Source organism: Orcinus orca, chromosome 12, assembly GCF_937001465.1.
Source record: "Orcinus orca chromosome 12, mOrcOrc1.1, whole genome shotgun sequence".
In the NCBI taxonomy this organism is placed as follows: Eukaryota; Metazoa; Chordata; class Mammalia; order Artiodactyla; family Delphinidae; genus Orcinus; species Orcinus orca.
The window spans coordinates 69551084-69575403 of NC_064570.1; the positions used below are offsets into that span (position 1 = coordinate 69551084).

The 24320-nt window shown below is 42.9% G+C and overlaps 1 long non-coding RNA gene across 1 annotated transcript in view; it reads left to right on the top strand.

Moving 5' to 3' along the window:
* LOC125960611 (uncharacterized) overlaps nucleotides 1–24320 on the top strand; it is a 115796-nt gene that overhangs the window by 86711 nt on the left and 4765 nt on the right. Inside the window, exons 2-3 of the long non-coding RNA XR_007470423.1 lie at nucleotides 4205–4399; nucleotides 17171–17244. This is a non-coding gene — a long non-coding RNA (uncharacterized LOC125960611). The remainder of the gene's footprint in view (nucleotides 1–4204; nucleotides 4400–17170; nucleotides 17245–24320) is intronic.

Genomic DNA, 24320 nt, shown 5'->3' on the forward strand with positions numbered 1-24320 from the left:
TGGTCACAAAGCACCGAGCTGATCTCCCTGTGCTATGCGGCTGCTTCCCACTAGCTATCTATCTTACGCTTGGTAGTGTATATATGTCCATGCCACTCTCTCGTGTCCTTCAAGCATCTCTCACCATGTCTGGTACCTGGACCTACAGGCTTGGACACTTCTGGTGTCAGCCTCTCCTCTTCCTTACTCTCTGCTGTCCCTTGAGCATAGAGACAGCTGCACGCACGCACACACACACACACACACACACGCACACGCACACACACGAAGCAGGGGCGGGAAGGAGAGGTCAAGGCAGAGAAATTGGATCTGACCGGCTCAGTTTGCGGTTTGGGCTGGTGCCCGCTGGCTGAGCAGATGCCCATGTGATGTGGGGCACATCTGGACTACTTGGAGCATCTCCCCCATGAGGGACCCCCCTACTGTGCCTTTGTCTGGCGCCGTCCTCTGCTGTGCTTCTGGCAGTGCCCCTGGCACAGGACCCTTCTGTTGAGGTCTCCCAGCCCAGGCAGATGGAGCTCTTGGATGGGGTTCCCTCCAGATGCCATAAGCCTTGCTCTCTTCCCAAGGTCCCTTCTGGCCATGGGAAACACACCGCCTACTGTCAGCTGCTCTCAGCAAGGTTCCCTACCCTCCCCTCCCTTGACCACCAGGGCAGCACAGTCACTCTCGCCTTTACCTGTCAGTGTGTCCCCTAGACTTCAGGGGCTCAGGCCAAGCTCTCTGTGGAAGCTGGACCTGCCCACTCTTGGAGTGAGTGAGGGGGACCCAGGACCCCTGCTGAGAGAAGGAAGCTCAGTCCTCTGACATCTCTTTGCCCACAGGTCTTCTCTGCCAATCTTCTTAAAGAATCTTTAGCTCTTTCTTTTATAGCCTGGAGATTGATGGACTTAAATGGCAGAGTATATTTTGGGACGCCCTCAGCAAGTCCCGCCCTGATGACCTTGTACCTCGTTTTAGAAAGGGTGACACATAATATTCTTTGTTCTCAGCTGAAGTCCAGAGTCCCATTTGAACATCCTTTTAGTCACCTCTTGGCCAGGTGTCTGTGCCCTTGCAAAACCCCAGTTCCAAATGGCAGATCTCTGTCTAGAATGCTGTTTCTGTAATTGCCAGCTGTAGGCACATGAATCCCTCAGGGCTGGTTTCACCCCGGGCCTCGTTTTATAAGTCGGGGCCTTTTTGATGAGCCCAGGTCAAAGGGTTACCAATACATTTGTGAAGCTTGGTTTTTTAGGTACATGATAGTTATTACACTACATTTTATTTTCACTCTACAGAAATATTTAAAAATATAATTTAAGAAGTTATTCGAATCTGCCACACCGTGTTCTGCTAGTGAGGAGGCGGAGATCCAGAAAGGCTAAAGCCACCTGCCCCAAATCACACGCCCAGAGTCAGAACCCACACCCCCAGCTGCCCCCTGGCCTTGGCTTTGTGACCTGGAAATCTGTTATACCACTTGCCCAAAGCGCAGAAAGAGTAATGCTCACTGCCTTTTTGAATTTGTGAGTATAAGTTTAAGATATTTTTAGCTTAGTTAATAGTAAGGGACCAGCTATCAAGTAGTCTTAGAGGTTATCAAGTTAGAGGTAACTTTCTGAAATTTGGAGGTATCTGGGATCTTACTCATCTCTTTTTTCTTTTTGCAATTTTATTTTTTTCATTAGTTAATCTATTTTATACATATTAGTGTATATATGTCAATCCCAATCTCCCCATTCATCCCAACCCCCCTTCCCCCCATTGGTGTCCATATGTTTGTTCTCTACATCTGTGTCTCTATTTCTGCCTTGCAAACCGGTTCATCTGTACAATTTTCTAGATTCCACATATATGCGTTAATATACGATATTTGTGTTTCTCTTTCTGACTTACTTCACTCTGTATGACAGTCTCTAGGTCCATCTGCGTCTCTACAAATGACCCAATTTTGTTCCTTTTTTATGGCTGAGTAATATTCCACTGTATATATGTACCACATCTTCTTTATCCATTCGTCTGTTGATGGGCATTTACGTTGCTTCCATGACCTGGCTATTGTAAACAGTGCTGCAATGAACATTGGGGTGCAGGTGTCTTTTTGAAGTATGGTTTTCTCTGGGCATATGCCCAGTAGTGGGATTGCTGGGTCATATGGTAATTCTATTTTTAGTTTTTTGAGGAACCTCCATACTGTTCTCCATAGTGGCTGTATCAGTTTACATTCCCACCAACAGTGCAAGAGGGTTCACTTTTCTTCACACCCTCTCCAGCATTTGTTTGTAGATTTTTTGATGATGCCCATTGTAACGGTCATCTTTTAAGGAATAGCAATATACATACAAATAGAAGTCATGCGTGTACACACACACTATGACTTGTTGAAACCGAAGACATATTGTTCCTATTAGCTGAGGGTTTTGGTAATTAACAGTTAAGCCTAGTCTCACTTTATAAAAAGTAAACATGTAAGTCGTGGCCCAACACAGAGCTCAGTAACCACTTTATCATGTCGTTGAAAGTTTAAACAACCTTCTTCCATCTTCCTGGGATACTTATCCATCCATTTGTCCATCCATGCATCCGACAAACATTCATTTGGAGCCTAGAATGTCTATCTCCTTCCTGTCCCTCACCCTGACAACTTATTTTATGAAACACATCCCACCTGGGTACCAGTACTTGCTCAACTAACCACTAATGGTTAATTCATCTCTGCTCTTACTCTGCCAGAAGGGGATGGCTTCAAGTTTCTGGGGATTGTTTAGGGTCATGATGAGAACGGGTCTCCGTTGTGAGGATAATTGAGAAGACTGGATACTTAGAGGTGCACCCAAATGTAATGGATTTTTAGTAAATATTGGGGGTTTGGATCATGTCTCACTCCTTCCGGACTCCTCCTGCTTGTAAATAGGTGTGCCTGGCGGTGAGGAGGTGACTGTGGCACCAGGCCAGGAGCGTATGGTGCGGGTGCAAGCGTGCACGTGTGTGTGCACAAAAAGCCCAGAGTTGCAACTTTTAAATGAGGCACCTCTAGAAATCTCTTTTACCTTTAGTGAATCTTTAAACGGGTGGAACTTCAGAATGCTTCAGAGCACACCCACTTTTTCAAATGCCATTTTTAAGATTTCTAAGTTATTCGAGAAGTTCATTGTATGATATGAAGTAGATTCTGTAATTTAATTATATATTCGGTGACTCGTATTCTCTTAGGAGAACAGCTGCTTCCTTCAGTTGCCTGATGGAAAGAGACTTAAACACTTGGACATTTTCAGTCTCTTGTTAAGCGTTTGTCGACATGTGGAATGTGTGCGTGTTTGCAGGAGTAGAGGGGGCCGCGGGAGGAGGGTGGGGTTGTGGAGAGAGCACAGCTGGCTGCTTAGGAAGTCGCTCCAGACCACCGCCTGCGGTGAGGCCACCTTGGGACCAGGGCAGGTGCTTAGCTTGTCTCCTCCCAAATGCAATTGTGTGAGTGTTGAGACTTAATTCTACTAACATCCCACAGATGTACTTTTTCTTGAAAATCAATTTGAGAAATTCTCTTCTAGGTAACTGATAATGATAATTATAATCAAACCTCCTCTTTCTGGGATGGTAACAAAAATTACCACGAGGCTTGCAGACTCCCCCTCCTCTGGCCTCGAACATCCCTATTTTTCTGTGTAGACACAAGTCTCAATCATGTAAATAACTGATAGTACGCAGAGATTTAGAAGACATTTAGAAGGTATTCGTCTCCCTGTATGAGTCGTAGGGAGCACCTCATTCTCAGTGGGGAACTCCTGTAAATGACTCATCTCACTTCTATATTCACGTTTACTGGCTTCATGGTTGGAGGGTGTGGTGGGTTAATAGTGTCTCCCCCAAATTCATGCCCATCTGGAACCTCAGAATGTTCCTTATTTGGAAACAGGGTCTTGGTGGATGAAATTACTTTAGGATCTCGAGATGAAGTCATCCTGGATTTAGGGTGGGCCCTAAATCCAATCATTGGTGTCTTTTTCTTTGGCATTAGTAGTACATTGTTTATTTATTTATTTTTTTATACAACAGGTTCTTATTAGTTATCTACTTTATACATATTAGTGTATATATGTCAATCCCAATCTCCCAGTTCATCCCACCACCCCTCACCCTGCTTTCCCCCTTGGTGTCCATACATTTGTTCTCTACATCTGTGTCTCTACTTCTGCCTTGCAAACAATTATTGGTGTCTTTATAGAGGAAAGAAGAGGGGGATTTGGATGGAGAAGACACAGAGAAGACCCCATGTAAGGAAAGAGGCAGAGGATGGAGTGAAGCAGCTAAAAGCCAAAGAATGCCAAGGATGGCTGGGAGCCACCAGAAGTTGGAAGAGCCTTCAGAGGGTGTATAGCCCTGCTGACACATTGATTTCAAACTTCTGGCCTCCGGAATGGTGAGGGAATACATTTTTTGTCATTTTATGCCACCAAATTTGTAGTAATTTGTTGGAGCAGCCCTAGGAAACTCCATAGAGGGTGTTATTTATTGGTATTTCTTCCCAAAGTATTCTTTTTTTTTTAAACATCTTTATTGGAGTATAATTGCTTTACAATGGTATGTTAGTTTCTGCTTTATAACAAAGTGAATCAGCTATACATGTACATATATCCCCATATCTTCTTTAGCTCACAACTCATTGACTACATTCAGCACAGGGGGTCTTCTATTGAACAAATGGAACAAAGTTTGGAAATTAGTCTGTATTTTTCCAAGAGATTACTAATGAAAATATAGTAAAAATATAATTCATTAATTATATTAAGTATATAGTGTGTAATTCATAATTCATTAAGTATAGTTAATTATACTTATTAATTCATTTAATATACCCACATATATCGTATTCCTAACGTTTATGAGTTAAGAAGTATTTTCACAAGGGCTTATTTACTCCTTACAGCATAACCTATAGTAGTACCCTGAGTACTGGATTAGTTCTTTGGTGCTGGACAGAGGAAAAGACAAGAAGTTACTCCCCCCTTCTGGGACACAGAACCAACCAGACCTAATTTTTTTTTTTTTTTAACAGATTGTTTGTTTGTTCAACATCCTCCTCCCTCATGTGCCTTAACCCTATCCCTAACCCTGCCCCACTCCAGAAAGGACCCTATGCTCTAAAATCATTACTGTCATCACCACCCAACTGTACCCTCCACCTTCCAAACAAAATTCATTCCCTGTGCAGTTGATCTTTTATGATGTGGTTAATCAGATTACTTCTAATTCTAGTGGATGGGTTCTTGACTTTCTTATAAATTAGGAACATTGGCCTTTTAAGAGGATACTTATGTATTTGTTACCTGCCTTACTTCCAGCTACTGAAAGGTTGGAATGATCCTTAATGCTTCATCTTTAAAAAAAAAATTAATTTTAAAATTGAACTGTTGTTAATTAACAATATTATGAATATTGTGTTAGTTTCAGGTGTACAGCAAAGCAATTCAGTTTATATATATATATATATGTATATACACATACACAAATATATTCTTTTTCAGATTCTTTTCCATTATAAGTTATTATAAGATATTGAATCTAGTTCCCTGTGCTATACAGTAAATCCTTGTTGTTTACCTATTTTATATATAGTAGTATGTATCTGCTAATCCCATACTCCTAATTTATCCCGCCTGCCCCCTTTCCCCTTTGGCAACCATAAGTTGGTTTTCTATGTCTGTGAGTCTGTTTGTAAGTAAGTTCATTTGTATTATTTCCTAAATTCCACATATAAGTGATATCATGTGATATTTGTCTTTCTCTGACTTACTTCACTTATTAAGATAATCTCCAGGTCCATCCATGTAGCTGCAAATGGCATTATTTCATTCTTTTTTATGGCTGACTAATATTCCATTGTATATATGTACCACATCTTCTTAATCCATTCCTCTGTCGATGGACATTTAGGTTGCTTCCATGTCTTGGCTATTGTAAATAGTGCTGCTATAAACATTGGGCTGCAGGTATCTTTTAGAATTAGAGTTTTTGTCTTTTCCAGATATATGCCCAGGATTGAAATTACTGGATCATATGGTAATTCTATTTTTAGTTTTTTAAGGAACCTCCATACTATTCTCCACAGTGGCTGCACCAATTTACATTCCCACCAACAGTGTACATTCCCTTCCCTCCACACCCTCTCCAGCACCTAATGCTTCATCTTTAAAAAGAAAGTACGATAGTTTCACCAGAATGCTGCAGTGCCTTTGATTGTTCTTAGGCTGGTCTGTTGGGAGCCAGAGGTGTACTGTCCCTGGGATGGGAGGTATCAGTCAATGGCCTGAGGGCCTCATCTGGGAGACCCAGAGTAAAAGGGAGCAGGGTCTAGTTTCAAGGGATTGAGGCAAGTGGAGGAGACTGGGTACTGGGTCCAGTTGTACTGACTGGGAGGTGAATCTCATCATCAGACAGCTGGTCTGATACTGGGGACTCAGCGTGAAGCTGAGGAGAGGAGCTGGGCTAGTCACCCAGCATCAGTGGTCCTGAGGAGAGGAGTGGAAAGGAATGACCTAACCTATTTTCACTTTTTCTTTATGCAGACTGAGGGTGTTTCACTTATTTTTGAGATCTAAAAAAAAAAATCAATGCTATCCATATCTTAAGAAAGTCTAGATTAATATTTTTCGATCTCAAACACAAGTGGAACATGCTCAATCTGCATAAAGAAAAAGTGACAAGTATTACCTCGTACTCTCCTTTCTCATCCCCTCAGGGTGACTAACTAATCAACAGCTGGTGACTATCCTTACACGTCCCATATGAACATAGATACACACGTGTTGTTCTTACTGTTGATCTCATTTGACTTGTTCTCACAAAAATGAATTGCACTGTAAACATTTTGTGACACTTGCTTTCACTCAATCGTATATCAAGGACGTCTTTCTGGGCAACAAAGCTATGAATCTCAATTGTTCTGTTCAATAGTTAGGTAATATCCCATCACATGGACTTATTGAACTTTATTCAGTCATTTCCTTATGAATGGACCCTTAGTTCCTCCTCCAGGTTTTTGACACTAAAGATATTCTTGTACGACATCTGTGCATATTTTTGGTAGCATAAGATTCCCCAAAGTGGGATTCCTGGGCAACACCGTATGTGTATTTTAACAGATATTTCCAATTTGCTTTCCAAAAACATGATCGCATTTCACACTCTGATCCACAATGTAAGAAGGTCTGTTTCTGACAGTCTCGCCAGCACTGGATGATATCACTCTTTTTTAGTTTTGCCAACCAGATGGATGAGTGATGTTTTCTCCTTGCTGATTTTACTTGTTTCTCTCATCTGTAGGCCTAGAGGGGAACTTTCCTGGGCTTTGGAAAAAAGTGATAGGTCTGATTTAAATCCTGGCTCTGCTAATTCCCAGCTCTGTGGTCTTGAGAAAGTTAGCTAACTTTTCTAGTTCTCAGTCTTGCAATTTGTAAAATCGTTACAATTACTCAATAAAATATACGACGTGAAACTCGTAACACAATCTCTAGCAGCTGCCAGAACTCAATACATGGTAGCTGTTATTGTTATAATTAATAAATAATGATATAAGGGGCTGGAGAAAGAATTGCAGATTCGTTATTACATTATTTCTCTTGCTTGCTAATGTGGTCCGCTCAGTTTACAGACTAAGTTTAAATGGATTAAAAATACTTTTAAACTCTCTATATTTGACTTTATCTTAAAGGGGTAGTTTATTATTCATTAAGTTATTAATGCAATTACTCATTTATATAAAGGACATTTTTTCAAGTAATGGCCATATCATAAGGCTTATGCTAAGCCTTAGGGATTTATCAGTCATGAGAGGTTAGGCCAAGCTGTGGTGACAAAGCATTCTAAAATCTTGGTGGCCTAAACAACATGGCTTATTTCTTGCTCTCTCTGCATGTCCGTTGGGGGTCACTCTGAGTCATCTAGTGTTTACTTGGGGACTTGTGGTGATAGAGTGGCTACTCTCTGGCAGAGGGGAAAGAGCACGTGGCTAATGCACATTGATTCATTGGCCAAAGAAATTCATGATAGAGAAGTACCATCCTACCAGGTGCCAGGAAGGAGATATTTGTCCTGGTGACAATCACAGAAGATAAAGATGAAAAAGACAGAGTTGTGATTTTGAAGGAGTTCCCAGTTGGAAGGGAGGGGAGAACAGCACAGAGAGAAATTCTTTACTTATAATTAAAAAATATATATTTTTTATTTTATTTTTAAGTTTTTTAAAATTGAAGTATAGTTGATTTACAGTGCTGTGTTAATTTCTGCTGTACAGCAAAATGATTCAGTTATACATATGCATACATTCTTTTTTATATTCTTTTCCATTATGGTTTATCACAGGATATTGAATATAGTTCGCTGTGCTATACAGTGGGACCTTGGTGTTTATCCATCCTATATATAATAGCTTACATCTGCTAACCCCAAACTCCCACTCCATCCCTCCCCCACCCCTCCCCTTGGAAACCACAAGTCTGTTCTCTATGTCTGTGAATCTGTTTCTGTTTCGTAGATAAGTTCATTTGTGTCGTATTTTAGATTCCACATATAAGTGATATCATATAGTATTTGTGAGACAAATAATTTAAATTAGGTGCTAGGTGTAGCAGGAGCTCAGAGGAAGGAAGGACTAATTCTATTGGTGCTGGGAGATGGGAAAGGTTTTCCAAGAGATGTTGATACTTGAGATTTAAACATTTAAAAATTATTATTTCTTCTTTTTTTTAATTTTCCAACTTTTAAATTTAAAAAATTGTGGTAAAACACACGTAAAATTTACCACCATAACTATTTAAAAATGTACAGCGGCACCAAGTACGTTATCATTCTTGTGCTGCCATCACCACCATCCATCCACAGAACTTTCATCTTGCAAGGCTGAAACTCTATACCCATTAAACAATAAATCTCCGTTCCCCCCTCCTCTCAGCCCCTGGCAACCACCACTGTACTTTCCGTCTCTATGATTTGACTACTCTATGTACCTTACATGAGTGGAATCATACAATATTTGTCTTTTTGTGATTGGCTTATTTCACTTAGCATAATGTCCTCAAGGTTTATCCATTTTGTAGCATGTGTCAGAATTTCCTTCCTTTTTTTTTTTTTTTTTTTTTTGTGCTGTACTCGGGCCTCTCACTGTTGCGGCCTCTCCCGCCGCGGGGCAACAGGCTCCGGACGCGCAGGCCCAGCGCCATAGCCCACGGGCGCAGCCGCTGCACGGCATGTGGGATCTTCCCGGACCGGGGCACGAACCCGCGTCCCCCGCATCGGCAGGCGGACTCTCAACCACTGCGCCACCAGGGAAGCCCAGAATTTCCTTCCTTTTTAAGGCTCCATAATATTCCATCGTATGTACACACCACATTTTCTCTATGCAGGCAACTGTTGATGGACACTTGGGATGCATCCACATTTTGGTTGTGGTGAGTGGTGCTGCTACGAATATGGGTATGCATGTAACTCTTAGAGTTCCCACTTTCAGTTCTTTTGGGTATATACCCAGAAGAGGAATTGCTGGATCTGATGCTTGTATTTTAAGGGATAAAAAGTTCACTAGGCAGACTGGTTGGAAAGCGTGTGCCAAACAGAAGAGCGGGTGCCAGGATGGGGAAGTGGGAGGGTGCTGAGCCCTGGGGTGCTTGGAAGACCAAATGGTGGAGAAGAGTTTGGAGCCAGGCAGGGCCAGAAGGTGGAGGCAGGGCCTTAACGTGCCTGTTCAGGGTCTTGGCTTTGACTCCACAGCTATGGGGGGATGGTCTTAATGACAGTGTCACCCTGTCAGGTGAACATATGCTCTGCAAGGTCTGTGGAGAGCCCTTCCAAAAGAGTTTAAATGATTTTTTTCTTAATCAGTCCATTTCAAAAAATTTAAGAAGTGTCTAGTATGTTGTTGACACTCAATAAATTACTGAATAATGGTAATTTTATTAGAAGAAAATTCCTATGATCTCCAAACTCTGAGTTTCTTTAATGCGCCACAGACTTCCTGCATCCTTTTCCAATTAAATAAAATGCAGTATCAGGCAGCTGTTGTCACAAATGGCCCAATTGCTTTTCTTAAGTGGCCACGTTTCTACCCTTTTCTGCTGCCAGACAGAACTTTAATAGCACTAAGTACACTCAAGCAGAAGAAAGTAAATTAAAATTTCCAATAGCTGTTAACTTTGGACATCTAGCATGTCACCGTCACATGCCAGCTCCACTAGCCCAGAGGTTCTCGGAACTCATATCAGAGAAAAAGTTATTAAAATCCTTATAAAGGCAAAAACGTGCCATGGAAATCTAAATGTGCCAGTGTTTTATCAAGAACCAAATAATTTGTGTTAAACATATACATTCAAGGTGCTTGTAAAAACCACTCTCTGGAGAGAGGGATCTGGTAGCAGTCCAGAACCGTGTTCTTAGAAATGGTACAGCATTCTCTACTGGCCTTCCTCAAGTCAAGAGTTTGCTGGTTCTACCAAAACCATCCTTTTCGGGGCCATGCCGTGTTTAAGGACAGTGTTTGGATTTCCTTCAAAACAGACTTGGGAAAAGGCAGGTGGAAGAACCCATGTTTCAGATGAAACCACAGAAATGTGTTTAAGTGATTTAACCCCCCAAGACTGAGCTAAATGAACGTGCCGTCTTTGAGGAGGGCTGGACCTTGGGCAAAATCACACTGTTTCCTCCCCAATTCCAACCTTAGTGGACGCAAAGTCAAATCTAATGAGCAATAAAGCAACGTGGATGGAGAGAAAGCACCCAAAGCGCTACTTGAATTAGAAGGTGTGTTTTGGTGGTGGTGGCGGCGACCGGCTTTTATGGAGCATGAGTGCTTATGGTTATATTTCTGTTTTCATATGTTTTTCTCTTCAGTGAAAGGAAGCGTAACCTTCTTTTTCTAAGCTCATGTGACTTTGGGGAGAAAATTTTTCGTCCTTTGGTTGGAACCCTTGTAGCCTGTTTTCATAGGAGGCCAGAAAGCTTTTGACTCAGGCCTTACTACAAAGGTTAAGATCCTCTCTCTAAAATGAAATGTCCCCTTTGTTGTCGATTTGACGCGGATGGAGGGTGGGTGGAGAGTGGGGATGTGTCCTCAGTCAGTACAGATATACTGGCCCTTCCGCTGCTGATCAGAGGTCAACCCTCTGTTAGCGTAACCCAGCACCTACCAAGGGCACGGTCAAAATGCTGCTACACGAGAAAGGACGTGACTGTTTCGTTTCTGTTAGCACGTGAAGCATGAGGTTGTCCAGGAGTTCTAAGCCCCAACCCCACGTTGAGTTAGATGTGCCCGGGAGATCCGGACTCCAGTCAGAATCCCACTGCTGACCAGTGTGACTGGGATCTGTTTTCACATCTGTATAATGGGGATACTGCTGCCTGCTGGGCTGACCTCATAGTGTAGCTATGCATGTCAAATAGATGTAAAATATGAAGTCCCATGCAAATGTAAAGGACTTCTTAAGGGATTAATATTATTATTGTTTGATAAAAATGGAAATATAGGCATGGGTAAATGTGGTGGAGGGAAAGGAGAGAGCTCAGGTGGACTCACTGGGTATCACTGCACAAGCAGAGAGGAAGTCTCGAAGGATGCCTGTTTCCTAGATTGGTGTGGAACCCGCCTCTTGCCCTTTGAGCCAGGGTGACCGACCGCCCAGAACTCTTCCAGGTGAGTGCTTGGGCCTCTCTTTGCTTGGAGGCAGCTTCTCTTGCTTTGGTCTTCTCTTTGCCAGACTTGAGCTCCTAGCTCCTCACTCCCATTCTGATTCTGCCTCTGGACCTGGTGTTTGTATTTGGTTGCCTCGAGGTTTGACTCTTCACTCTCCCTTGTTGAGTTTAGCTTGGAACACCGCTGGCCGTTGCCCTAGCCCTCTCGGCTGACAACTGGTCTAGTTCAGCCGTTGCCCCACCATGAGTGGGGAAGTGGCCCATCTGAGCATCAGATGCTGGAACCAGCCTTCCTGTGGGGTAAGCCAATAACCATGGATTGGCTCCATAGAGTAATGTGACTGGAAGCCTTGATCTTCTGGGATTTTCTCCATTGCAATGATTTCCCAATTCCCTTGTAAGTCTACTCAACCTCAGCAGAGATGTGTCCTCAGTACGAGAGCAGATGCAACTGGGAGCCATCTGGCTTGAAGGTGTAGCTTGAAATGCTGGACAAGGGCAATCAGGTTTTCTCTGATAGACCAAGATTTTATAGTTTTAGCTGCAAGTTTCATCCTAATTATGAGTGTCTGTAGAGACCTTCCTTAGTTCTTGGCCTCTGTTTTGTGAATATTTTTGTTATTCTGTCTTCTCACCTGTGCCGTAAACTCTGTTTCAGTTTAATCCAATTCACTTGGCATTTATTGAGCCTCTTCTGTGTTCTAGGCACTGTGTGGAGATGAGTGACTCCTTGTGGTAGCTAGTGGGTGGCTAAGTGTGTCCTTTCTTCTATAAAACTGTCCAGGCACTGGGTGTGAGAGACCTCCACGTACCACAGAGTCAGGATATGGGTGGTGGCGTCCAGAGCTCGTTCTCAGAGAATTTGGGGTGATATACTTCCATTTTGTGTGGTACCCATGGCTGGATAGGGACACAGAGAAAGAAGAATGAAAATGGCAGCAGGAAGGGAGGGAGGACGGGGTTGCTGTCTCAGTTTACACAATACCTCACAATTTTTACTGTTTGCAGAATTCTCCCATATGTATTCCAGTACTTTATCATTCCCTGTGAAATGGTATCTCTGGTCCCTTTTAACAGAGGAGGAAACTAAATATTTAAAAGGGCTACATGACGAGTTACAGTCTCGTAGTTAAATTGCATCTTCTACTTTTGTTAACCCTTCTTCACTCTGCTCCGGGCACAGTGGCCTCCTGGCTGTCTCCCAAATGAGCCCAGTGTTCTCCTGCCTTAGTGCCTTTGTTCTTGCTGTCCCTTCTGCCCAGAATGCTCTTTGTCCCATTTATCTGCATGGCCTGCTCTCTTCCTGCCTGACCACCTACAGATGCCCTCTCCTCCAGGACACTCAATCCCCTTTCCCAGTTTTACTTATCCACAACAGTTTCTACCCTCTAACACACCGTGTGTTTCACTTGTTAATTTTATTTATCATCTGTCTACCTTCAGTAGTATGTAAACACCACGAAGGCTGGGCTTTTTCTCTATTTTATTCACTGTTGCATCCGTACAGTGCTTAGTCCTATTCTTGGCAAGGACGAGGTGCTCAATAAATAGTTTTGAATGAATGAATGAAGCTTCATCCAAGGGCCAAACCCAGTCCAGCTGACTTCAAGTCCTGCCTTCCATCTACATTGCATGAGGCCACTGGATTCTTTTTTTTTTTGTTTAACTTTTTATTTTATGTTGGAGTATAATTGATTAACAATGTTGTGAGAGTTTCAGGTGTACAGCCAAGTGATTCATTTATACATATACATATCCTTTTTCAAATTCTTTGCCCGTTTAGGTTGTTACATAATATTGAGCAGAGAGGCCACTGGATTCTGAGTTGATATATAGATTGATGCAGAAGTATGTTGGCATGACTGGTGGAGATAGGAACTTACCATCATGGAACACCTTCAAAATAGGTCGAATTCTCTTGGCTGTATTACTTTAGAATGTAGAATGCGTATAACTTGACATTCAGAGCTGTCATAGCTCTGCAGATTAGGCAGAGAAATCTAATGTCCTCTTGGTGGATACAGCCTCATGTCAGGGTGCAATCTGCACAACTGGACAAAGAGACCTTATCCTGATTCCAACTGGGAAAACACAGCCATGTGCTGAAGTGGGTCTCAGGGCCTGGGAGCTGCTGAGTTGGGGGGAGGGGTCACCTTGCTCCCCTCTTTGCAGGGTGCTCGTCATGGTCACCAGAGCTGCCAGGCAGTTTGGTGGGTGAGAACGAGAGAAAGGAGAAGGGGAAGATTTCACTTGAGTCTCCTACCTCAGAAGTGCAGGGCGCAGGGCATCTGGGGAGCAGCCTTGGGGGCGTGTGTGACTACCCGAGAGACTCTTGTGAGGGACCATGGCTCCCTGCTCCAAAGGGAGTTAGGCAAGCAGATTTCTGAGTCAGGGCAGGGGATGACAGGGAGCAGATGCCGTAATAATCACCTTATTAATCCGAGAACTCAAGGGTGAGTGTACAAAACTGCATGGTGTGTGACTTTGGACCTTGGCGGGGGCCCTGTGAGGTTGGCTGTGCGTCCAGGGCTGGTGATCTAGGGAGAATCGTTCCAGGGGTGTTTGCTGTGGAAGAACGGGTGACTTCCTTTGTTCTCTGGCCACCCTCTCTAATGAATTCTTTCTTTCCTCAAATGAAATTGACTGACTGGAAACAATTTGCTAAAACACTGGGCAAGTATTCACCATGTTCTCTGGCCTGCAGAGGGCAGGTCTTATCCAGAGTTGCAGATTTAGGAGAAGATCAGCCCTGGAGAAGGGAACAGTTAGCGTTCAGTAGCCCAAGGTCTCCGTGGGTCACAGGCTGCTTAGAGCTGGCCTGAAGATTGGATTAGATCTGGTAAGACCTTTTCTGCCCCCTCCTTGCCCAGAAAGTCCTCAGAACTGGAACTCACGGTGGCGCATGAACAAAGGGGCAGGAAAGGGAGAGGACCTAAGGATTCATGAGATCCTACAAGTGCCTGGTACCCTCTCAGTCACTTTAGCTAGTAATTTCTTTTCAGTCATGCAAAACCTTATCAAGCGTGCTTTCTCTCTAGAAAGAAACTAGACCCAGACCAGTAGATTCAGCTCTGTAACTTTCCTGAGTTACAGAGCTCATCAGGGGTGGAACTGGATCGCAAACCCGAAGCTGGCTTTCTTCTGGGACACACGTGGCCACCCTCCCGATGGGGATAAACTAGAACCAGATAAACACCCTCCTGAAGCTTTCTGAAACGGGGCCTGTGCTCCACAGTACACAGATTCCGATCCTGTGGTCGAGATTTCCAAAGTTCGTGAGAGACCGAATATACAGACAATAACCAGATGATATATAAAAATAGAACTCTGACCCCCCATCTCCAGCAACCAGTCCGGGAAGCCAAAATACCTGTGACCTATGGGCCTAAACAGCCAAGCCATCGTAAAATCCCTAATTTTTCCCACACTTTCAACTGAGGACCAACTGGAGAAAGTCAAATATGCACCCTAAGCAACCAATCATACAGGGTGCCCCACTTCCACTCATCTCACCCACAGCTTCCCCAGGTCAGTAGCCTCCAATCAGGGCTTCTCTGAAGTCTTCTTTTTTTTCTACTGTGAAACTTTACTGCTCCTCTGCCTGCTTTTGAGTCCCCGCCAAATGCACGTGATGGTGGCTGTCTCTCTTGCTATAGCAAGCTCTGCATAAAAAAATAAAGATGAGTGGCAATTCACACAAAAAAGATGTCCATCGACAGAGGAATGGATAAAGAAGATGTGGTACATACATACAATGGGATATTACTCAGCCCTAAAAAAACCCGAAAAAATGCCATTCGCAGCAACATGGATGGAACTAGAGATCATCATACTAAGTGAAGTAAGTCAGAGAAAGACAGATACCATATGATATCACTTATATGTGGAATCTAAAATATAACACAAATGAACTTATCTATGAAACAGAAATGGACTCACGGACATAGAGAACAGACTTGTGGTTGCCAAAGGGGAGAGGGAGGTGGGGAAGGGATGGATTGGGAGTTTGGGGTTAGCAGATGCAAACTGTTATATATGGAATGGATAACAACAAGGTCCGACTGTACAGCATGGGGAACTATATTCAGTATCCTGTGATAAACCATAATGGAAAAGAATACACAAAAAAGAATGTTTATATATGTATAACTGAATCACTTTTCTGTAGAGCAGAAATTAGCATAACACTGTAAATCAACTATACTTCAATTAAAAAAAAAATTTAAAAAAATTTGCTTGTTTTCATGCGGGTGGTCTTCATTTATTTCCACACTCTTCTCAAGTAATTTCCTGCAAGGAATTGTCCCAATCTCTTAGCCTACAATGATATAAGCACTTCCTTGGGTATTGATCTTTTTCATGTTTGTGTGTCTTATCTCCACAATGAAAACGTTAAGCTTTTTGAGGGAAGGTACTCAAATATTTTCTCTAACGTCTTCTCAAAGACCAGCACAATCCTATGTGCTTAGTTAGCACTTATTAATATGTAGTTGATGGATTTATTTTACTTTCATATTTCCATGGAAACTGATCATTTCTGTGGCAGAGTCAAGTTAGATGTTCCCGACACTTCCTTGCCATTTTGGAGGGCATATAAGAAAACGGTATTTCTCAAGCTCCATGAGGTTAGGCTGGGAATATTGGATTGAATTCTGGTCGATAAGAACATGAGCAAAGATGATATGACACTTGTGGTTTGAGGCAATTAAGAGAGGAAGGGCTTTCTCTACTCTCTTTCTGTTCCTTGTGGCTAGAGGCAAAGAACTCCAAGGTGGTGGAGTTGGAAGACAGAAGGCTTCGATATGCTCAGAGTAAAGCCTCATGCGATTGTTGCCTGACTTGCCTCCAACAGTGAAATGAGCAAGAGGTAGATCTGGGCTGAGCCTCTGAGATCTAGTCTACCCCCCAAGCCCCAAAACTGTTTGTGGAACCTTGACGAACAGTACAGTCTCCTTTTTTCATAGGTCACTGAGGAGGTCTGTCACTTGTGCCCTGCACCCTCCACTAGAACTTTTCTTCAACATAAACAATTTAACGATATTTTCACCATTGCAAAATGTATATTTGGTATGATCTCTTCCAATACACGCATCCAGGGCTGGCTTCGCAGGCACACAAGCTGTGTGGTTGCACGGGGCCAATATGCTTAGAAGGGCCCTACGTTTAATTTGATGCTCTGATGTCACTGTCTTAAAATTCTTAATACGTTTTGAACAAAGGACCCCATATTTTCATTTTGCACTAGGCCTTGCAAATGATGTAGCCAGTTCTGACCGGGTGAAATGAGAATGGGATTAGAAATGAATATCAGCTGTGGTGAAGGTGGGGTAGATTGCTCTTTCAACCATGACAAGACGTAACATTTAAATCCTATAATGTAATAAATTTGAGAATAAAATATCTGTGTTAAAACTTTTCCATGGCTGTCCATGACATAAAATTCACCATAACATCAGAAAATCATGACCCAGAAGAAACAAAGGAAGTTGCTCTGTTTCTTTGTTCTCCACAGGGCTGGTGCTCACCGCCATGGGAATGATCTCTTCTGGAAGGTCTATGAGTGTGGGAAAAGCTGGAATTTGTCTTGTAAGTCAATATATTTTCTAAATTTACTTTTCATGTTAACATACACATATGGTTATCTTAAATTCTTTCTGAAGTGAATTAAGGTATAAAAACATGAACATGGTATATGTTATGTGTTGAATTTTGTCCCCACCCCCCCAAAAAGTTATGTTGGATCCCAAACCATGGTACCTCGTAACGTGACCTTATTTGGAAGTAAGGTCTTAATAGACGTAATTCAGTTAAAACGAGATCTTGGGTGGCCCTAATCCAAAATGATTGGTGTCCTTAGAAAAAGGGGAAATTTGAACACAGAGACAGACAAGCATATGTCATTGAGAGACATAAAGAGAAGGCCATCTACAAGCCAAGGAGAAGGACCTGGAGCAGATCCCTCCCTCACAGCCTTCAGAAGGAACCAACCTTGCCAGTACCTTGATCTTGGTCTTGTAGCCTCAAAAACTGCAAGACAATAACTTTTCTGTTGTTCAAGCCACCCAATCTGTGGCACTTTGTTACATCAGCCCTTGCAAACTAATACAGTATGTATATGTAAAAATAATACCATCATAGTAATTTTATCATTGCATATGTATCCAAGTTATCTAAGATGGGTATACTAAAAATCTTACTAATTCCATAAGGCACAGATGAAAATTAGCTTTAATGATTATAATCGCCCTCTAAATAAAGAAAGAGATCTGGATTAATGCCATGAAATACATTCAACTTCAAGTGCCTGAATTATGCCATGAAGGAACCACAGTAATTTTACCTTTATACTTTTCTGCGTGCTTAAGGACACTTATTTCCCAACTAAAATTCATGAACTGGCTGTTCTCCCATAGTCTCAGCATGAATTTGGATGTTACATCTTCCCTGAACTCTTCCATTTTCTTTTTTCTTCCAGTTTTGGTCTGTGTTTTTTAGTTAATGTTGGCATCCATCAAATTGGAAAGAGCACCTCAGATTGGTTTCAGCTCAGACTTTATTTTAAAATATTGTGAAAGATGATACAGCAGTTACAAGACAATTGTTGGCCATCTCTTTGTTCCTGGGTACCTTGCTTATCACACCTCTCCTGTCAGTTGGTTTTAATTGTGCAAACTGACTAAAGACTATCGAGGCAGGAGAGAAGGAGGAACTTTAAAAACCAGTGGGCATCCTGAAGCAGAGGAAGACACTTTCTAGTTATAAAGTTAAGTGATTCAACAGTTATAGAAAAATCGATCCAAGCAAAACTAGTTATTGGTGAAATGAACTTCATTAGGGTAGGGATGTTTGACTCTGAAGTGGATGATAAATTCAGGAGCTGAGATTTTGGATGTTGGGTTGTTTGGTTTTGCTCTAGATATAGAGCCAGATGAACAATTCTAGGCACTTAAGAATTTGGAACCCCCATTTTTTTTTTAACATCTTTATTGGAGTATAATTGCTTTACAATGGTGTGTTAGTTTCTGCTTTATACCAAAGTGAATCAGTTATACATATACACATGTTCCCATATCTCTTCCCTCTTGCGTCTCCCTCCCTCCCACCCTCCCTATCCCACCCCTCTAGGTGGTCACAAAGCACCGAGCTGATCTCCCTGTGCTATGCGGCTGCTTCCCACTAGCTATCTGTTTTATGTTTGGTAGTGTATATATGTCCACGCCACTCTCTCACTTTGTCACAGCTTCCCCTTCCCCATATCCTCAAGTCCATTCTCTAGTAGGTCTGTGTCTTCATTCTCATCTACCCCTAGGTTCTTCATTACATTTTTTTTCCTTAAATTCCATATATATGTGTTAGCATATGGTACCTATCTCTCTCTTTCTGACTTACTTCACCCTGTATGACAGACTCCAGGTCCATCCACCTCATTACAAATAGTTCAATTTCGTTTCTTTTTATAGCTGAGTAATATTCCATTGTATATATGTGCCACATCTTCTTTGTCCATTCATCCGATGATGGACACTTAGGTTGTTTCCATCTCCGGGCTATTGTAAATAGAGCTGCAATGAACATTTTGGTACATGACTCTTTTTGAATTATGGTTTTCTCAGGGTATATGCCCAGTAGTGGGATTGCTGGGTCATATGGTAGTTCTATTTGTAGTTTTTTCAGGAACCTCCATACTGTTCTCCATAGTGGCTGTACCAATTCACATTCCCACCAGCAGTGCAAGAGTTGGAACCCCCATTTTCTATTGGCATCAAGTAAGAAGTAAAATCTCCATTGAGGTGATAGGGTCCAGACTAAATTCAAATGTGAGAAATCTGTAAATCACAATGCTAGGACTTGAAACCCAGGGACGCCGGCCATAGGCTGTGGTTGGAGACTTCAAGTCAATGTCAGAACTATGGCCACAAGACAGGAAGTAAGAGCAGGAAACCACACAGTGGGTCAGGCATACCTACTGGAGGCTCAGCCAGTTCTGTAAGCCAGGAGGGAGACAGCCAAGAGCCCCAGGTTAACATGCAGACGGGACTCTGGTCAAGCAGAGACAGAGGCGGAATCAGTGCCTTAGAGAAACAGAACTAGTTATTGCTCCAACGATCCTCAAGGCTTGCCCCTCTTCTGTGCTATAGCTGACCAAGAGGATGGTGAGTGGGTGAAGGCAGTGTGGGGAAGCGAGAGTGCGTGGTCCATGGAGACCAAGTAACCTTGAAATATCCTTTTCCGAGGAGTGCCAAGGTTAGAACTTTCTAGAACACCAGCCCTTTAATACAGACCTATATGGATATGGGGCTGATCTCAAAATTATATATTATTATAATATATGATCATCCTATATGGATTATTGGAGCTAAACTAGATAAAGGCAAAGTCTCATTGAGCTACCTTGAAATACTCACTAATGGCGAGAAAAGGAGCTGAAGGGCTTTCATTCAACAAACAGTTGTTAAATGTCTTCTATGAATCCAATTCTGTATAAGGCAGTGTAGGTACAAAGGTGAAAAAGACTCCATCTCTGGCCTCAAAGAGCTCACAGACTAGAAAGGCAGGTAGACAGTACGGCAGGATGTGTAAGCCAGGGTGTGTGCAGTGTGGGTCTGGAGTATGAGAGGGGCTTGATGGTAACAGTCTAATTGAGGGGTGATGACTGCAGGAGGGCTTGTCCTGAAGCTCAGTTTGCAGACAAGCATATCATTCCTTACCCTGGTTGTACGCTTTTTCGGGGTGGTGTGAGGACGGACCTTGGCACCAGCAGAGCTGGACCTAGGATGAGACATGTGAGGTACTTGCCTTGAGTGTAACAGGCAAGGGAGCACCAAAAAAATCAGTAATCAAGACGCACGAAATTTTAATGCAACATTTTAAAAAATCAAAATAGTAGATGAACAAAATACTAAAATTTTCAGTAAAGACAGCATCAGCTCTGAGCCACATCGGAGCCTGAAGCAAGAGCAAAAATCAGTGCTACTGATCCTATTTTTATCTAAAATTCTGAAGCTTGGTTCATCTTGAATTGTTTGCATTAATTTTGAGTATTCAACACATTGTCTTTAAGTATTATTTATCTTCATTTTATTAGGTGAAGTAAGCCAGTCATAAAATACTGCATGATTCCACTTATATGCAGTACCTAGACTAGACAAATTCCTAGAGACAGAAAGCAGAATAGTTCTCACCAGGGGCTGGAGTGAGGGGAAATGGGGAGTTACTGTTTAATGGGTGAGGAGGCTCTGGAGGGAAGACGAATGATTCTGGAAATGGGTAGTGGTGATGGTTGTACAACATTGTGAATATACTTAATGCCACTGAATTCTACACTTAAGATGGTTAAAACAGTACATTTTATGTTATGTGTATTTTCCCGCAATAAAAACATTATTGGTTTTGATTACTGATTTGATTACTGAATGCTTTGGCATCCCCAGAAATGTGCCCCTGTGTTAGGTGCCTCATTCTCCTCTCTGTGTTTCCCAGCCTGGCACCGGCGCTTTATGCACGAGGTTTAGAGGCACCACAAAGAAAAGGAAGATCCTGTGGGGGATGGAGAAGGGGGCATGCAGGGTGTCAGGGGAGGCCTGGCAAGGGAGTTATTACCTGAGCCTCAAAGGGGAAGACATTTCCAGTAGGAGGCCCCGCATCTGGAGAGCGTGGAAGTGTGATAGAGTGTGGGTCCCCGGAGGAAGGCAGTGGGCCAGTGATGCTGGAGGGGCACGTGTGAGCCGGGGATGAGAGTGGGGTGGAGATTTGGGAAATGAAATGGCAGAAATAGTCTGGGACCAGCTTGTGGAGGACCCGATGTGAGGGTTAACGTCCATCTGTAGGCAGTGATGAGATGATGGCATAGTGAAGGTTATACACAGAGCAAATACTTGTTTCTGGAGTGCTGTGAACAGTGTGGGGTGTGGATGAGAAGGGAAGAAGACCTGGAGCCCGGAGAGCACCTAGGATGCTGGGATGCTATGATGGTCACTGAAGAGGATAGAACTGGGCTGGTGCAAAAACCTATGGGAGGGAGGCAAGAAGAAGGACTTGAGACAGATTTAGGAGGTAGAATTGATGGAGTCCATCCTTCCTGGAGTGATGGTTTTGAGCTTGGTTTCCAGAAGCCAAATTGTGGCTCTGCCACCTACTGACTGAGTGACTTTAGGAAAGTTTCTTTTCTTTTTTTTTTTTTTTTAACATCTTTATTGGGGTATAATTGCTTTACAATGGTGTGTTAGTTTCTGCTTTATAACAAAGTGAATCAGTTATACATATGTCCCCATATCTCCTCCCTCTTGCATCTCCCTCCCTATCCCACCCCTCTAGGAAAGTTTATCCTCTGGGTGCCTCAGTTTCTCCATTTGTAACATGCGGATAATGTTAGTAACTACCTCATAGGATTACCGTGAAGATTGAATGAGTTACTACTTGTGAAGCACTTTGCACTCACCGGGCACAGAGTAAGTTCTAAATGAGTGTTTGTTAAAATAACAGATATAAATAAAATGATGTTGCAGATCATCTTTCCGAGGCATTGTCAAAGAAGACGAGGATGAAATTCCTGGACTTTTTAGTGTGGAGTCACTGTGAAGTACAGGAAGAATGCCTGGGGTCTGGGAAGTTGAGAGATCCTGAGTATGTTATTTGTGCCAGGGAAAACTCTGGCCCTGGGGACCTGGGGCAAGATGCTATAGGTTTGCAGAAACAAAGCCGAGAGCTCAGTGGGATCCAGAGCTCCCTGCAGGTAGGCCTGAGAACTGGAGGAACGCCCACTGTCATCTCAAGTGGGCTGTCCTTGTCCTGCTCTGGTTCCTGAGGGACCACCTCAAAGATTGCCGGAAAGCTTGGCCGCTGTTCTCTCATTTCCCGAGACAGAATCTGATGACTCAATTTGCTGCGGGAATTTGGTCAATTGCTGGGAAAGATTTATTGGCTTTTGCAATTTTTTTTTTGGAGTCAGTTTTATAGAAACACTGTCATAAAACACTGTGGACACCCACGGCAGGTTCACATCCATTGACTTGACCCTCTCTGCCTGGAATTTCACAGTTGCTTTTCACAGGCTCATTGCTCTGCCTGGAATGCTTACCCCCAACCTCCAGTAACTCCTGTTCTCCCTCTGGTCTCAGTTCTCATGTCGCGTCCTCAGAGAAACTGTGTCCAATCCCCTAGACTTTATATGCCCCCTGGCACCAGGTGCCTTTCCTCTGTGTCCTTTGCCATGGTTTGTAATATGTTCATTTGGGGGATTATTTGCATGTTTCCTATTTTTTCCCCCTGGACAACAAGCTCCATTAAGGGCAGGTTTTATTTATTTTTTTGTTCACCATTGTATCCTTGATGTCGACGGGGTGCCAAGATATTATCAGTGCTCACTAAATGTTTGTTGAACACAGTTATATTTTTGTTGAATAGTGAATGACTGCATCGGTACAAGGCTATACACTCAAGCCACCCAAAGTGTCTTCTGGTTTTCTGGATCCATAGGGATTCCTTTGGTAGTAAATGGTCGGGGTGTTTGAGCTACTTTCAGATCAGGATTTATAATCTATAAATTTCTTCAGGGATTTCTTCCTGCAGACTCAAGCTCTTACTTGGTCTCTGGAGTAGTAAGCTGAGTGGCACAGAATCAGAGCCTCTCATTTCAAGTGGGCTGTCCTTGTCCTGCTGTGGTTCCCGAGGGACCACCTCAAAGATTGCCAGGGGTGCTGGTCTCTTGTCCAGGGATGGGAGTATCACACAGAGTGGAAAGAGTTGAGTCCCCTTAGTTTTGTCGCACCCTATTAGTAACGGGGAACGATGCCATCAAGGTGTCATCAGTTCTAATGTGACTGGCTATATTAAATGCTAGAAATAATAATGGGAGAAATGTGAGTCTCTCTTTGCTGCAGTGTGCGTTGCTGAGGAAATGAAGAACGTTGCATTCAAACCCTCATTTCTCCTTCTAACTACAAGGGATTGCAAACGACTTCATACCCATTATTTCCCTCTTGTAAAAACTCAGCCTGCAAAGTACACCAGCAGGTGGCGCTGCTACCCTTCCTAAGAATCACGTGGTTCTCACTGGAAGACAGTGACATCTGGATTATGGACCAAAGATGATCAAGCCTGATATTTATGACAGTCTAGTTACAAACCCCCAAAGAGAAAGGTTTATGATGGTGTAATTTATATGCTTTCTTTAAAAGTCACATGAAGCTAGTTTGTGTAAGCAATCTGTTTGCCACATAAAAATGTCCTCTTTTAGTTTGGGAAAGTCACCTTGTGAAAGAAAGGATGACCCGAGCTTTGGGAATAGTGATTTAACGGGACCCAAATTCACACGACATTTCAAGGTCATCTGAGCTGCTAGGGGTCGTAGGAACTTGGACGTGATTTCTCAGTGAATATGGAAGCAAGTAAGGGAGGTTGAAAGATGATTATGATAAATGAAGGGGGGGACATTTCATAGTTATTACACTAAATATCGAAATCTGGTTTTAGCTCAAGGGAGGCCTTCAGAGAGAACCTACAATGAGCAGGACGTTAAAGGGAAGCAAGTGGCCTCATCTGCAGGGGTGTAGCTGGTTCATCCAACTCTCTGGGATACGGTCCTGGTCTGAGGGGCCTGGGCTTTGGAAAATCTGTACCGCCTAACCAGAGATTGCTCCTGAAGGCCTCTCCATTTCCAGCTT